The 15,375-nt window shown below is 46.0% G+C and overlaps 1 protein-coding gene across 9 annotated transcripts in view; it reads right to left on the reverse strand.

The window, feature by feature from the left end:
- The window catches only part of DCTN1 (dynactin subunit 1), a 29,837-nt gene extending 18,353 nt beyond the window's left edge, over nt 1-11,484 (reverse strand). For 4 of the 9 annotated variants that reach the window (XM_044392125.3, XM_048222504.2, XM_044392123.3 and 1 more), the window contains exon 1: nt 11,399-11,477. The gene's annotated coding sequence lies outside the window, so the exon portion shown is untranslated. Of the gene's footprint in view, nt 1-11,398 lie in introns of all 9 variants that reach the window. The other 5 variants (XM_048222502.2, XM_044392120.3, XM_048222505.2 and 2 more) reach the window with 3 other exon arrangements.
- Between the last annotated feature and the right edge of the window lie 3,891 nt (nt 11,485-15,375).

Genomic DNA, 15,375 nt, shown 5'->3' on the forward strand with positions numbered 1-15,375 from the left:
ATCTGACAACAAAAAGAACTGACAGTGACATCAGGGCTAGCCCCAAACTCAAGAGACTCCCTCAACCTCCCAACCCTAATAAGCCTCTCAGAACCAGGTGGACACAATAGTGGGTACAGATTCAATCTCAACCAGAAGACAGAGAAAGCAAGTGGCAGACAACAGAGCAGCTCTAAAGAAAGGCGTCACTGTAAGGCCATTCCAACCCACCAGCCCCACTGAGAGTCCCCAACATAGTCTGATCCCTTCAGAAACCTCTAGCCAGAGGTCCAATTAGAGTCAAAGGTCAGGCCTTGCCAGCCCCCACTGAGGGCCCAACTCTGGGAGGGGAGGCCTGTCCAGCCTAACACCATCAGTCCCTGCTGCGAGTGGCCCCAGCCTAGCTCCAGCCTGTCTCCCCAGCCCCCACAGCAGTGTCCACAGGCACCCAGGCCTTCTCCAGAAGCCCTCCCAGGGCCATCCCAGATAAGGACCACTTACCCGGCTGTACATATGCCTCTTGCTCTGGGCCATGTTGCTCACCCGGCTTCTACCCCCTCCCCCAGTGGGCCAAAGACAGAGAGAAAAGGCAAAAACCTAGGCAGGAGGGTCAGGGCTCCAGGCCCTCATGGACAGACACAGAAGCCGTCAGGCGCGGCCCTCCCCAGTCCATGGACCTCACTCGGTGGCCTACCGGGGTAGGGATGGGGGCAGAGATGGGGGCTGAGGAGCAAGTCCTCTCTGCTGCCTGATGATTCCTGAACCCAGAGACACCGAATCCTGCTTGCCAGCTGATGAGTCTCACTCTGCGCTAGTGCTGCTCTAGACTTGTCAGGAACCGTGTTAGCCTCTGGGTCCTAGTGCCCCCCTACTTCACCTGGGCCAGACAAGCAAGGCAGGACTGGGGGCTCCACCCAAACCACAGACCCTCAGCAGTCACCTCTAGAGTAAACTGTTACTATTTCGGGCTGGGAGCACAGCCCTGACTGGTCCTCCTAGTCTGTACCCCTCAGCATCACTGCTGCCACCCCTAACACTTCCCCCCACAATGTGCCTTAGCAGGACCACAGCATCAAGTGACACTCAAAGAGATCAGCTACCTACAGGCCTCCACGCAGCCAAAATAAGGGTCTCTTACACCCTCTTTCTGGGGCTCTTCTTTCTCCCTCCTTTTTCTAAACTCTAGACTCAGGGCCCAAACCCCTATAATTAGTCTGGATTTCAATTTCACCCTGGGCTGAAGCAGCCAGACGCGTGCGCTGCACAGCAAAGGAAGGGCAGTAATGGAGGTAACCTCATACAGTAAGGCAAGTCAAGTACCCATGTTCCCCCCACACCGGCAAAGCTTGCCAGACCCTTTCTCTCTTCCGGCTGTTATAAAGGGCCAGGCTCAAAGCCCAAGACTATCAGGTTCAACTGGATGAATAACCGCAGAGAGCTCCGCATGCCCCTTGTAGCTCAAGGCCCAGCCCTCCTCAACCACCTGCCCCTTACACTCTTGGCCTTGCTTCCCAGCCATCTCCTTAACAGAAAAAACGAGATGGCTTTTTTTTCTACATTTCACCAAATTTCTTTAATAACCACATATTACTTTTATAATTAAAAATATTTAATTTAATAAGATTAAGCATTCTAGTGAGAGGTCTCCAGAGGGCTAAGGGCTATGTCATGATGCCACTGAATTCGTTTACCCATCTAACACGGGCTAGGAGCCAACACACCATGCTCCCTGCCCCTGAGCACTCAACAAGGTTGGCTTGAGGTCTGACCCGTGTAACTCCACTAGCTGCAGTGTGGATCTAGGGATACCTGTCTTGTCTACGCTGGACTTCACTGGCCAAACAGAATCTTCCTCCTCTTCACCCTCTTTCTAAGGCAGGCCAGATAGCCCAACAGTAGAATGACAGTCAACATCCAGATATATGGCCCCAAAACACCTCTCCACATCTTCAATCCTGGCCAGAACCCCTAGGGAGCCATTTCTCTTGGCCCCACAAAAATCTCCATGTTTGCCCCTTCCCTTCCCTATTCACATTTATTCAGGTAGGCAGGGCCATGCAGCTCCTTGCAGCCTGGACTTCGCATGTTCAGAGCACTTTACAGTCTACAGAGCACCTTGAAAAACATAATTTTATAGTACTATGGTTAAGAGTGCTGTTTCTAGACTCGGACTGCTTATGTTCACTTCCTGGCTTCACCACCTGGGAACCACCTTGGTCCAGCTACTTAACATCTCTGCAATTCGATTTCCTTATCTGTCATTTGGGAACAAAGAACATATCTCAGAGAGCTGTTGTGAGGATTAGCCAAGATAATCCATGTAAAACATTTAGGACATTGCCTGGTATTTACTAAGTACTCAACAAAAGTCAGCTAATTATCGAGGCTGTTATCCTCATATTTGGACATCACAATAACCCCACAGAGAGGCAGGCCAGGGACAGTGCTGACAAGGAAACTGAAGCCGAGAGAACTGAGCAACTTCCCTGAAATTACACAGAAGGTGAGGAGTGGAGCCAAAGCTGGAACCAGAGCCTGACCCAGAACCCTCTGCACTTTCCACTAGCCTCAGTGTTGACCGCACATCTCTCTAGGCTTCTTCTTAGGCCGTGCTCCTCCCCTAGACCACACTGTCTCCAGAGATTCAGGAGAACTCATATCTAAGAACCCTCACAACTCACCAGTCACACAGGTTAATATGGTTACCTAAATTCTTGCAAGCTGTTTCTTCTCCTATAAAATGGGAATATCATCAGCCATCTCTATGTTAACGTTACTAGGCCTGAATATGGTAAAGCACATTAAAGTGCTTTGCAAAAAAATACAGAAGCTATAAAGTGCAAAAAATTAGCTGACATAATAGATGATATATAACTCTAAAAATAACATATTGACATTATAACACATGTTATAAGGAATTACAGACAAAAGAAAGGTGAACTAAAAAGGGGTTAAAAATAAAAAAGAAAAAGAAAAGGGGTACCTGACTATGCCTTGAATTACGGGCTCTTTTCTGGATATGTGAAAAGGCCTACAAACGCTGTAAGCTGTGAATACACTAAGTAGAGACAAAATAATTTTACTTCACTAGGGAATATTAAAGAAGACTAGGTTGCCTTTAGTAAAGAATTCTAGATGAGTTGTTCTATCTAACTCTAAGCCTTTTAAAGCACAGCCCACAACATCCCTCTTTGTGATCCCATCACCCTTAGCCCACGGAGTCAAGTATTTATTGAGTAAATAAACACACATCAATACTGAGAGGTACTAGAAGGTAAGTATGGGTAGTCAGCGAGTTGAACGTTCAGGTAGAGATAGGTAAGTCCATCTTCATGATCCAGTAACAACAACCGGGTCTCTTCCTGAGCAGGAGACTGGCATAATGAAAACAATGTCAGGAGGCTCAAACAGGTGGCAGAGCAGGCTGGAGGGGAGGCAGGAGCAACTGAGTAAAGACAAGAAAACAGCAAGGAGACTGCTACATAATGAGCAAGGGGTGAGGAGGGTCTGAGCCAGGGAAGAGAGGGAGAGGGAAAGAAGCAGGAGAGGATAGGAGCTAATTCAGAGAATGTACAAAAATGCCCTGAGAAGGCCCTAGGGTAGATCACGCATGGGGAAAGAGGCAGAGCGCCTGCATGGGCTTCAGAGACACACATGACCTAGATATAGCTTTGGTTCTCTGTATTTCCTCACCTGTATGACTCTGGTCAAGATATTTAACTTTCCGAGCCCAGCTACCTCATCTGAAAAACAGGGGAAATAATACCTACCTCACAGGGACGTTGTGAGGATTAAATAAGATTGAAGAAAGCATTTAACACAGTACCTGGCACAGAATATACACTCAACAGAATGTAGATATCGTCTTCATCATTATTGAGAAGATACATCAATGATGACTTACACACAGAAGGAATTTAAATGTTGCATGAATAAATGGATGGATGAATGAATGCATGAACAAAAAATGAATGAATGAACTCAGGAGCTTTCAAGCATGAGTAATGGAAGAATGATGATTGAAAACATTAAGAGAATTGGGAGGAAATGGGAAAACAAACTGAACATGTTAGGAGAGAGAAGATAAGTCTTGTTCTTAGGGCCTTGTCTAGTGCAAATTTAACTGTATAAACGAACACATGTATTTCACTATCTCCTTCCAAAATGCACCTGTGATGCAGACAAAACAGATAGCATTATCTCTATCCTATAGGTGATGGAACTGGGTCTCAGAAGTCGAATGACTCTCCTGAGTCTCACGGCCAGAAAATGGCAGGGGGGCACATCTGACTAGCTGTACAGACAGTGATCCTTCCATAGCACCCCTGGGCCCCATTCCATGTCACATAGGACAATTCTGAGTTACATGTTCCCTCAGCCAGAGATGAGACCAATACGCCCTGGATTTAATTCATTTTCCTCCCTAGGTATATTAAATACTGTTGAAATATCTAGGAAAATGGGAAGAGAGGAGGGAAAAAATCTCAATCTCTGTCTGATAAATAGGTAACCAATGGTCTTGGAGATTATTTCAGAAAATGACAGGATTGCAAGTAGATTGTTAAGAATTAAGAAGGAGGGGCGCCTGGGTGGTGCAGTCGTTAAGCGTCTGCCTTTGGCTCAGGGCGTGATCCCAGCGTTCTGGGATGGAGCCCCACATCAGGCTCCTCCGCTGGGAGCCTGCTTCTTCCTCTCCCACTCTCCCTGCTTGTGTTCCCTCTCTCGCTGGCTGTCTCTCTCTGTGTCAAATGAATAAATAAAATCTTTTAAAAAAATAAAATTAAAAAAATTAAAAAAAAAAAAAGAATTAAGAAGGAACAAGTAAGAAGGAGAAACTTCTTTGGCACCGAGCCTGTACTATTCCTACCTTGCTTTTACTAGCACCCCAGCATCCTTTGAGCCCTTGACCTCCTCTTGTCTCATCTCACCTAACCTCGATCCTGAGCTAACCCAACTGTCTGATTTCCCTCATCTCTCTCATAGAGGAGCTGGTATGAATCTCAGGGAGTCTCATAGCAGGGTCCACACACTTGAACTGCACTGCATCAGGCACTGGGTATACAGTAGTTTGGTTACAAAGATAAAAGAAACATAATAGTAACTAGCAAGATCCAGATTTTCTTCAGACTAGGACAAAATTGTACAACTCTGAAAGTACTGGTAAGGAAGGCATAAATGTGGATGTAAGTCCCTCAGGAATCAGGAAAAAAGAGCTGTTTGCTCACTGAGTGGGGAACAGAGGCTGGAAGGGGAACTAGAAGCATGGAAGGCTGGGATTCAGATACACCCAGAAACCCAGAAAGAAGACATTACACAGCCCATTGCTCCAAAGTCCTCCTCCAGTATCTGCCTTATAGACCTCTTACAGATAGGGCCTAATCCTAAATGGACTTTCTTTACCTTTCCAACTCCTTGTTATCCCCAGAAATGTCTGCAGCCCACTCTCAATCTGAATGCAACTTGACCTCCTCCCAAAGTATCCCCTTTCCCCAAGAATACCCAGTGACTGCCAGGCCCACCTCCAAAAGTCCAGACCTCCAAGAGCCAGGAAGGAAATCTACACAATATGCCTCACTTAACCTCAATAAAGGAACTTTCACAGGAAGGCGGCAGGTATGCGAGTAGCCCCCAGCCCCATACTCAAGAACTACAACCTTCCCAGTGCTAGCAGGAGTCCTGCTTGTCAGCGTGTTTGAAGTTCCTGCTGGTTCCTCCCCATGAATCAACCAGCAATTCTCTGGCACTAGGACCCTGCAGACAGGGAACCCTGAGCCTGCGCTCTAAAGAGAGAGATGCACCATTTCACAACTTCAGCAAAAGCCAAGGCAGCCAACAAAGCCACAGCCACCTTGGCTGTGCTTGGGCTCTGCCTTTTGGGCAGCTCACCGGCCACTCCCCAAAAGCAGAGCATTCTGTCCTTTCTCTTTTTAAATCCACGTCATCATTTGATCATAATGGAAATCAATCTCCTCAAGTCACCACGCAAAGGCGTATCCATAGCAACCACAAGAGGAAGGACACGGAAATGATGCTCCAGTAGCTGCAGCGGCGAAAGGTAAGCCGTTTCTCTTCCATCCATGCTACCCCACCATTCTCCCCCTTCACTCAAGTGCGCCTTACCTGCAAATTCTATCCCGTTAAAGGGGAAAACATAAAAGGTGAGTGTTAATAATCTATGCTATTATGTAAGGTTATAAGTCTGCCTACTCCCGTATCTGGCAGAAAAAAATTCTCTTTTTCTGGTTGGATGGGGACAATTCTCTTTTAAGTATTCACTGTCTCAGGTGACACAGTCTCAGCCTGCAATACCCAACAAAGTCACTTGTCTTTCTAGTCAGGATGCTGGTCTCTTTCAAGGACTTCAGAGTTCCCTATGTAGTTGTAAAAGGCCAGGAGCCACACTGCCCCCACCGCCCTGGCCACCCATGCCACCCACACACTGGCCAGGTAAGACCTGCTTCTTAGCAGCCCTAGACTCCAGCCCCCCAAGGTCCAGAAACTGGGAGCTGGGATTCAATTTCTGCCTCCTCTGATGCCTCAGAGGAAAGAGTGCGATTTCTGCAGAGGTAAGAGACTCATCAAGCGTAAGCACTACTAAGCCTAAGTAATCCTCCATGCCTCCATTTCCTCTTGTGCAAAATAGAGACCTTAACAATACCTTTAATAGAGTTGTTGTGAGAATGCCTGAAAAGCACTCAGAAGAGTGCCTGGTACGAAGCACTCAATAAACATCAGCCATCATTACTGTGAGAAAGAGGAAGGAGGGGCCTACAGTGTGAGGTTTAAGTTCTGAGGGTACTCAACACTCTTGGAGAGAGTCTCGGGTCTGATCTCCGCCCCTTTCCTCTGGACAGTTATTTCAAGCTTCCCTTACTACTTTAAGTCCCTATTCCTATCTGAGCCCACACCAGCACCTCCTCCCCTCAGCAATTAAAGTTGCTAAGAAAGAAAACTGAACCTATTAGAGAATTCCTTTGCAAATTTAGATATATCTGCCACCATCACTGCCTCTTTCTTCCTACATTGTCTCCTTTTTTCTGTCATTCCTCTTTCAAAGAAAATGAGGTCCCTTTCTTTACAGGGCCAACCCCTCCACCCGCCGCTGAGGACCTGATTTAGCAATCATCTTTTCTCTTGTGCCTTCAACTGCAGCCCCTCTACTCGCTCTCACACATTATCAGGTAACCTATGCTCGAGATTTCTATTCTGGGAAAAACCGTCTCTAGTCTCTGCTACCTCCTCCGTGAGATGCACCATCTCCCTTCCTTCCCTGCCAGGCTACTCAAGTGAGTACACCCTCCCTGCCTTTCCCATCCACTGCTCTATCTGGCTCAACCTTGCTCCTGTCCCTACCACTTTTCAGAAGCTGTTCACACTAAAAAAGTAAAAGAGCCCTGGTTACCACAATCTCCTAACTGATCAGTCTCAAGGTGCATTTTCCAAGCTCATCCTACTTGACTTCCCTGTAGCAAGCGAAGCTGCTGACCCTCTTCCTGGAACTTGTTCTTCTCCTAGCTCCCTGGGCAACATTCTCGCGTACCTTGCACACCAATCCTTCTTGACTCCTCTGTCATCTTCAGCCTCCTATAAGCATTGCCAGACTCATCCATTCCCATGGCATCAACCCCCACTTACACCTACTGCCCCAGGCAGACTCTCTTCTGAACTTCAGACCCACGCTTCCACCTGTCTGCTATGTGCCACAGATGCCCCCCAAGTTCAACATAACTCAAAACACACTTGGTATCTTTCCCCTCAAAAAATGTTCCTCTTCTATATTCCTCTTTCCTACTGGCACCACCACCCACCCAAAACAGAAAACGGAGTCATCTTGAACAACTCCCTCTCTCATTCTCAACAACAGTTAATCACTACATCAGGTTGACTGTCTCTCTGGTCTCACTCAGAGTCATCTCCTTTCCACCCCCACTGACCTAATCCTTAGTTCAGTGTTATACCATGCCTATGTTATATTACAAGAGTCTCCTGATGTCCCTGATCTAATCTCCCCTTAGTCTACTACCACAGTTAGCCTCCCAAAATACAATCACATCACCTCTCTGCCTGCAAAACTGAATCTTCTTAGCATGGCACTTCGGGTCATTAAAAACCTGGCCTCATTATGAATATCTAGTCTCATCAATCACCTCTCCTCTGATCCCAAAGTTCTTATATTCCAGCTACATGGATCTACTTACCTTCCCCCTTATGCCTCTATAAATGTTGCAAAAATCACCAGGGCCATTCTCTTTCCTCATCAAGGGTCAGCTCAATTATCGTCTCTTTCCTGAAGATTCCCAATGTCTCCATGCAGAGCTAGTCATTCCCTCCTGTGCCCTCACACAGCACTTTGGACATATCTCTGTTACAACATCACATTTTTATTAAAATACCGTCTCCCTTATCCCATCATGAACTCCTCCAGGGAAGAGAGTTTTTATTCATTTCAGTATCCTAAGCACTGAACACAGAAGACATTCAATGTTAAATGCAAGCCTGTACCAACACCAGCCTCTAGGGATATAAGCTGGCTCTGACAAGTTTCCCTAAGTAGCTCCAGCCTTAAAGACCCCCCACCAGGGAGGAAATTAAGTCATGTACACACGAACCCCAGCAGATGTAGCTCTTTCCTCTCCAGACGGGAGCCTAAGAAACTAAAAATGGAGGGACAGCCCCATGTCCTGCGTAATTTGGTAATGACACTAGTTCTCAATCTCATATGTTTCCATGGTGAAAGGACCACAGAGAGACCTCTAGGCTCTAGGGCAAATGCAGATCTGGGAAAACAGCTTCAGTGAGGCTTTAGGGGTGACAAAGGTCTAGTGTTTGCTTAAGTGAATCCCTCATGGGATATGTAGGAGCATGGGGACGCTCAATTTATCCATTAGCCAAGTGCTACTGGTACTAGCCTGAACTTGAAAAGAAAAATGATAGAAAGCCAAATCCAGAGTCTCCAGGATGGCAAGGGCCCTAAGACAGATTTGAATCAGTCAACTGCTCAGCACTTACCTCCTCAGGGGACACTGAGGATTCAGTTCTCATTGCCCTTAGTATGGGGCAGACAACCCAAGTCCCCACAATACCACCAGTAGCTGCAGACAGGCCAAGCAACCTGCGAATCCTCTGCTACAATCCCTCCCAACCCGTAACTCCAGGCAGCCACTAGCAATGACAGAGATGGGAGAGTAAAATCTAGAGTGGAAGTTGTCAAAGGTATCACAATTCTCCCATGTGTTCTGAATCCTCCCTAACAAGTTCTTCTCCTTTGTATCTTTCCATCAGTCAGGCCCAAATTACCAATTCTTAGTAGCACCTCCCACATCCCTCTTTTCTCCTCCATTACCACTGTCATCTCTTTGGTTGGCCATTAAATAGCTTTGAGAATTGAGGCAAACTATTTTCACTCTTTGGTGCCTCATCTACAAAACAGGATAACAACTGCTCCACCTACCTCACAGGATTATTAAATAAAATGAGATCATGCCTGCGAGAAAGGTTCTGTAATCTGTAAAATCTTATACATAAATATAAGGCATTCCTGTTATCATCAACCTAAGTCTTCTATTACTGATACGTGAAGCATATCTGGCTCCCTGTCTCGCTCTCCATTTCCAACCACATTACATCCCACGTAAGACAATGACACACGCTAAAATACTGTTTTGCCCATATGCCCCCAGATCTTTCACTGACATACCATTTCTTATTTTAATCCAACAGTCCTGGCTCTGACATGCAGTGTCATCTCTGCACCACCACTCTGCTTAGGACGTTTCCCTAGTCCTGCAAGCCCCACCCATGCTTCAAAGGCCAGCCAAAGCCCCTCTACACTCCACACGGAAAGACTAAATTTCAGCAGAGAAAACTTGGTGGGAAGTTATCATCTAATACTTTAAGAGTCACCTTTTTGAAGGTGGACTGTACTTTTTTTTCTGTTCAATTGTAAAAGAGAACCTACAACCAACAGGATAGAAGTTACAGAGACATATTTCAGCAAATTGAAAACTTCCTTACTAAGGTATCTCAAGATGAAATGTAGTAAGTTCCCCATTATTAGTAATGTTCAAGCCCAAATTAGCTATTTGGGAAGGATATTTTAGATGGACTTCCACTATCACAAGGGTAACTGAATTTGAATCACAGCATTTTAGATCTGAAAGGAATCTTAGTGCTCTTCTAGTCCAGCCTCCTATTTTACAGGCCTGGACAGGTGAAGTGGCTCACTCAAGGCAGCAGTGTTTGTATCAGAGAGCAGGAAGGAGAACACGGTCTCTAAATTTCAATCCAGTGATCTACACCCTTGCTATTCAAAGTGTGGTCTGAGGAGCAGCAGTAGCAGCAGCCGCAGCACCTGGAAACTGGTTAGAAATGTAGACCCAACAATGCGCCATTCAAGTTTGAAAAGCACTGACCTACACTGTCCCCTCCAAACCTTGATTTTCTAATTCTGGAATTGCATTTCCCAAACTATTTCAGATGTTAAACAGAGTCAGCACCCAAGAAAAACAGCATTTCCTGTTCAAATCTGGGAAAGCCTCCATACCATACTTTCAGTGTGAGATTCATGGTAACTATCTTTAGCATATTGAAGGCTCTGAAATATTCCGTAGGAAACTTTAACCATGAAGTTTCTAAACATATTTGAGCACGAAATGCCTTAAGGAAAAAAAAAAAAAAGGTTATGACAATCTCCTTTAATATCCCCGTAGCTCAGGCTCTGGCTGTACACCAGGTAAAGAATGTCAGCCTGGACCTGCAGTTCTTCGACTCTCAGTACCTTAAACGTACTGGATTAGTAAGTGGTCAACATGGGCTTGATGTTCTCATCACTGCAGTACAGGAGGGGAAGCTTCTAAATCACTGCCTCTTTAAAAACAGCGGAGTTCCTCATCTGTGTGTTTACCTGTGCTTCTGCCTAAAGACAAGCGGAATGTGCACGATGACTTCTCAAGGGTCATCCTGCCAGTTAAGGCGGCCCCCAAGCGTGGGAGGCACAGACACACCAAACCCATATCCAGGCCCCCACGCTTGAGTCCTCTATGGTTTTCTGGTTTTCGTTTGACACAAACTTCTCAACCATGTGCCCACAGAAACCTGTGGCTTGGAATGGGTTCAGGGGTTGCCTCAGACGCTCCCGGGAAAGGAGGGAGACCCTCGCCGCCGCGGAGGAATTCGGGGGCGCAACCACTCCGACCCCGGGAGAACACGGCCAGACTGAAGAGCGCAGGTGGGTCGGACAGGCCCAGACGCTGGCAGGTGCCCACCCCGCCGCGGCCCATCCCTACCATCCCCGCTCCGCACACCGGACTCCGCGCCGCGCCCCAGCCCAGCACCGGGGCCCCCCCGTCCACAGCCGGGAACCTAGCGAACACGCGGGGGGCGGCGGAGGAGACGGTTGGCAGGGCGGCCGCCTCCGTACCTGTCCTGTCAGGGGCTCCGCGCCCGGCTCCGGTCCCACCACCGGCGACCGACGCCCAAGTCCTTGCCAGTCCCGCCCCGCCCGCCCCGCCCGCGTGGGCTGCCCGACGCGCCGCCCGACCCCTTGAGGCCCGTCCCACACCCGCTCGCCCCAGAGGCCTAGTGACGCTCCGGCTCCAGGGAACACGCTACTGTCCCCCGAAGACCAGCCCGGGTTAAAAACTGAGGGCTGAGCGCAGCCGAGGAGACCTGGGTCAGGCACAAAGCTGGACACCTGGAGCGAAATGTGCGCGTGCGCACTGTGCCTGGGAAGCCAATTAGGACCACAGGAGAGGGGCGCCTCTAGGCATGCGTCCTCTGCCGGCCGAGGGGAGGCATCGCTCAAGGGACTGGAGGTTTCCTGGCTCTGCGCAAATGATTTTCCAGGGGTCACTAAGCTTTTGAGCGCTAAACTGCTAATTAAAACATTAGTGATAACTATATCTGGTCAGTTAGCTTGAGGAAAAAACCAAATTTTGCGGCTACTCGACGTTATCCGTATGGGGATACAGGCATTCTCATGCCCTCACGATGGGAAAGTAAAGTAACACCAACGTACTTGTAATGGCATTTTGGCTTTTTAATTTAAAAAGAAAAAAATTAAAAGGACAAACTCCTTGTCCCAATGTACCCACTTCTAATAGTGTAGTCAAAGAAATGAAATAATAGGGCAAGTGTTCAAAGATACTTGTACAAGGATGTTGGGAGAGCCAGGTTTTGATAGATGGGGGGTTGAATTCTGTGATTTACAGGCTGTGCGAGATCTTGGGTGGATTACTTAACCCTTCCATGGCCCTGTTCCCTCATTTGTAAAATGGGAATGTTAATTATATTATCTATATTACTAGGTTGTTAGGAAAATTTAAATGAATCCATATAAAGAGCCTGAATAATAACCATTGTAATGTTATGTTTGTCTCAGTTCATCTAAGACTGAAAACAACCTGAAAAGTCCATAAAATTGATGGTGAGGTGGGGGTGGAAGGATAAATGGTAGAAATGATGAATTGGGCAACGTCTCCACCATGGCCCCGTTTTTTTCCCATTTTATCAATATTTCTAATATATTGAATGGATAATGCATTTGCATAATTCAAAAATCAAAACAATATAAAGAATATACACTGGAAGGGGTGCCTGGGTGGCACAGCGGTTAAGCGTCTGCCTTCGGCTCAGGGCGTGATCCCAGCGTTCTGGGATCGAGCCCCACATCAGGCTCCTCCTCTAGGAGCCTGCTTCTTCCTCTCCCGCTCCCCCTGCTTGTGTTCCCTCTCTCGCTGGCTGTCTCTCTCTGTCAAATAAATAAATAAATAAAATATTTTTTAAAAAAAGGAATATACACTGAAAAACCTCCCTTCAACCTATTTCCATCCACTCCTTCCTTCTGCTCACTACAGGTAACCTTTGTTTTTAGTTTCTTGTTTATCCTTTCAATGCTCTACGCAAATGCAAGCAAATATATAGCCTTACTCCTCCCATTTCTTATGCAAAAGGTAGCATGCTATATACACTTGCATCTTGGTTTCTTCACTTAATATATCCTGGATATCTTTCTAAATCAGTTAGAGATCTTCCTTATTGGTTTTTTGTTTTGGTTTGGTTTTTGGTTTTTTGTTTTCTGTGGGTTTTCTTGTTTTTTTTTTGTTTTTTGGGGTTTTTTGTTTTTGTTTTTTTTTTTTCAGAGAGAGAAAGAAATCAGAGGATGGGGGAGTGGGGCAGGTGGAGGAGGCAGATGGAGAGAGAGAATCTCAAGCAGGCTCTGTGCTGAGCCACCCAGGCACCCCTCTTATTTTTTTCACCACATAGAACTCTATTGCCTGGATATACATAATTTATGAACCAGCCTCTTCCAGTGGGATACTTTGTTTCCAATCTTTTGAAGCTGCAAGCAAGGCTACAGTGAATCACCCTGTACATATGACACTTCATATGTGGGCAGGTATGTACAAGTAGGATACATCTGGTCAAATAATAAATGCATCTGTAATTTTAGTAGAAATAGCCTCCATCCCCTTCAATCAAAGAGAAACGGCGTATAAAAATGAATCTAGGGGCTCCTGGGTGGCTCAGTCAGTTAAGCATCTGGCTTTAGCTCAGGTCATGATCCCAGGGTCCCTGCTCAGCGGGAAGCCTGCTTCTCCCTCTCCCTCTGCTACCCCCCCCTCCTCCGCTTGTGCTGTCAGATAAATAAATAAAATCTTTTTAAAAAATAAAAAATAAATCTAAAACATACTACCTGCACATACCTTTTATTGTGGTAACACGTGCATAAAACTTCCCATTTCAACCATTTTTAAGCATACAGTTCAGTGGAACTAAGTACACTTACATTATTCTGCAACTAGAGGGACCAAGGGCAGTCTGCCCCAAAATGTGCCACTTTGACATGCAGATTATTTCAAGCTAAAACAATCAAGGACCAAGGGAGGAAGAAATTTTGACCTCCCATCTAACTGCCTAAAATAATTTAGGTGGAGGACCTGCTTCAGGAAGAGAGCTCTCACCATAGATAACTACATTATAATATGAACAAGGGGTGGTAGAAAGGGAGGACACTAGCAAGGCCTGTTTGATCAAAATTCCTTCTATGTCCCTTGTTTCTGGATGGCCCAGCAACTATTTATTCACCAAAGATTTACTCTTTTCATGTGCCCATGACTTGCTTTCCTTCCATTTGTAGTCCCAGACTTCTACCCCCCTTTCCTTGGTTCAAGATGACATACACACTTCCATTTGCTTGATTGCTTTGGAATCTCGTGTCAGTGTGGACTCCCTGTATGTGTGTAATTAAATTTGATTTTCTCCTGTTAGTCTGTCTCACGTCAATTTAATTCTTAGACCAGCTAGAAGAATTTTGAAGGTTAAAGGAAATTTTCCTTCCCCAGCACAAGCATCACCATTATCCATCTATAGAACTGTCTCATCTTTCCTTTCTGAAACTCTGTACCCATTAAACACAAGTTCCCTATTCTCCCCTCCCCCAGACCCTGGGCACAAGGGTTCTACTATCTGTCTCTATGAATTTGACTACTCTAAGTACTTTATATAAGTGGAATCATACAATATGTGTCCTTTTGTGCCTGGCTTACATTTTCAAGATTCATTCATATTGTAGCACGTGTCAGCATTTCCTTCCTTTTTGAGGCTGAAAAATATCCCCTCGTGTGTATACACCACATTCTGTTCATCATTCTCCCATCAATGGCCATTTGGGTTGTTTCTACCTTTTGGCTATTGTGAGTATGCACATATTTTTTTAAACATGTATATCCCACTCGTCGCATCACCCAAGATCCCTACCCAAAGCAGCTCAATGCCTGTGTTTTGTTTGTTTTGTCATTCCAGTGTCAGGCTCTGAAAACTTAAGCATTTTAGATGCAAATGGCAGCTTCCTAGATCTACCTTCCGAACCTTGTTTTTATCTCCACTGGAAACTAAATCCTGGAGGTTGTCTATATTAGCACATATTGATCTCTTGAAAAATTTTTTGAGTGTACATTTTTTGAGCTGGAGTCATCCTTCTGAGTGACTTAAACAACCTTTAACAGATGTGCTGAGTTTTCATGTGAAGCAGCCAGGCCCCAGGTGGAATGAGAATGGGGACACAGGAAAGACCCAAATGCTTCTCAGCACCACGAAAGGGGGTCCCACCGAATCTAAAGGACAGTATGCGCTAATAGGAAAAATATCGTTTCTTTTACATTGGATTAGGCTACATGGTCTTCAAGGAAAATTAATATTTTCTTTGTTCTATGTCTGTTTTCATAGGTCCCAGCCTGAGGGTCCCTCTGATGGGGAATCCCAATTTGCATGACTGGAGTCCATCCTCCCAAACTGTGATGCTGAACAGAGAATATCTGTACTCTTCAGGTGGAATCCTGTGCATTCCAAAACATGGGAAGGAACCAAGAGGGGAATACCTCCCCTTGAGGAAAAGAA

The sequence above is a fragment of the Ursus arctos genome, unplaced genomic scaffold (genome assembly GCF_023065955.2).
Source record: "Ursus arctos isolate Adak ecotype North America unplaced genomic scaffold, UrsArc2.0 scaffold_8, whole genome shotgun sequence".
In the NCBI taxonomy this organism is placed as follows: Eukaryota; Metazoa; Chordata; class Mammalia; order Carnivora; family Ursidae; genus Ursus; species Ursus arctos.